The sequence below is a fragment of the Nannospalax galili genome, unplaced genomic scaffold (genome assembly GCF_000622305.1).
Source record: "Nannospalax galili isolate Female #2095 unplaced genomic scaffold, S.galili_v1.0 scaffold471, whole genome shotgun sequence".
NCBI lineage: Eukaryota > Metazoa > Chordata > Mammalia > Rodentia > Spalacidae > Nannospalax > Nannospalax galili.
In genome coordinates this window covers 674,168-676,135 of record NW_008330333.1, presented here as the reverse complement: position 1 = coordinate 676,135, position 1,968 = coordinate 674,168, and positions in this window count along the sequence as shown.

Sequence of the window (1,968 nt, the reverse complement as noted above, 5' to 3'; positions counted from 1 at the left end):
ATTGGGCTCCTGCCAGGCTGCCAGACTGCCTGAAAATCACACAGGAAATCCTGGCATTTCCAGAGCTGGAGGCCATGTTTCTGTGGCGGCTACTTCAAAAGACGAGTCAGGAAGATGCCAGGGAAGCATCCTGCTGAAAAAGGAGTCTCTGCATTTGAATCCGAGCCCGTGGGCTTTCCAGACATGAAGAGACTACTACTTTACACAGCAGGAGTCCCCATCAATAAAATGTAACAAAAATACAGCTGACGCCACTCAAATGGAAGTATTAATCAAAATTGGTATATTTTGGGCACATTTAAGAAAATTTTTTGGAAAGTGTATGTCAGTAGCTGTGCAGAGGGAAAAGGAAGCCACCGGGGTCAGTTGGGGACCTCCCATTGGACCTAGAAAGTCCACCATGCTGGTAGTCAGTTCTGTCACTTGGTTTATCTCCTGTACCTGACTTTCTAAAAGGGTAATTCATTTTCTGTGCTAAGCAGACTCCCCACCCTTCCTTAGGGCTGGCAGGTTCAGGGGAGGGGGTCTTGTGCTTCCTGAAGTGACAAAGATGGTCACTTTAATCCCAGTGCTTGGGAGGCAGAGGCAGGGAGAAATCTGTGAGACTGAGGCCAGCTTGGTCTACATAGTGAGTCCAGGCCAGCTGGGACTTCAGGGAGACTCTGTCTCAAAAGGACCAAAAAAAGGGGAGAAAGGGAGCATGCTAACTTCAAAGTGACTGTCTCTAGCCAGGCCAAATGCAGGTCTGTAATTCCAGCTACTCTGGAGGCTGGAGGCTGAGGCAGGAGGGTAGCAAGTTGCAAGGCCTGCTTTAGCGATATAGTACATTGGTAAAGCACTAGCCTAACATGCATAAGCCCTGGGTTCAGTCTCCATCCACCTTGTTTAGTTTTTGTTTGTTTCTTTTGAGACAGGGTCTTACTATGTAGTCCTGACTGGCCTGAAACTCTCTGTGCAGATCAGGCTGGCTTCCAATTCACAGAAACCTGTCTGCCTTTACCCCCTAAGTGTTGGACTCAAAGGTGTGCACTGCCACCCTGTCTGGGGCTCTCACTGAGACTTAGAGCTTGCTGATTAGGCTAGGCTGGCTGTCCAGCAAGCTCCAGGGATCCACCTGTCTCCGCCTCCTCAGTGCTAGGATTACAAACACGCAACATACCAAACTTTGTACATGGGTTCTAGGGACTGATCAAAATCAGGTCTTCTTGCTTGTAAGTTAAGCACTTTACCTATTCAGCCATCTTCTCACCCTCATTCAAACCATTTAAAATATACTGCAGTATTGTGCAGCCATCACAGATGTTAGAACTTTTTCACTTCCCTGCATGGGGCTCTCTACCCACTAAGCAGCCACCACAAGTATTATCCTGTATGTTCTATCTTATTTAAGCTTTTATATGTTTTTTGTGCATAGCTGTTTTCAGTTTTATTGACCCTAGCTGTCAGCTGGGGGTTTAGATCAGTGATACAGTGTTTTCCTAGCTGACTGGGTTGTCCCTAAGAGAGACTCATGTGCAGAGAGTTTTTAGGGCAAAGTCTGGCTCTGGCCACCGCCTAGGTTAGGTTCAGCCGCCCATGCCTGGAAGGCAAAGAGACAATTAGTGGTAATATGCAGAGACAAAAATGTTTTAAAGGTGGCCACCCTGGGAAGAGCAACAGATGAAGGGGCCCAGCGCTGAAGCTGTGCCCTGCCATCAGTTACTCCATATGGCACAGAACAGTGGGTTTTCAGATTGGACCCTACCTTGAGAAAGGAGCATCCCAGATGCTAGGAATTCTGCTCTATCCCTGTTCCTTGAATGTTGGTGGCTCTAAACACATACTGATGAACTGGTAAAACAGAAGGACTTTGATTAGACCTGGTCTAATTTCCTGGTAAGCTTAGTTTTATGTTTTTGTTTTTGTTTTTGTTTTTTTTGAGACAGGGTCTCCCTATAGCCCTAGCTGGCCTGACAATTCACTATGTAG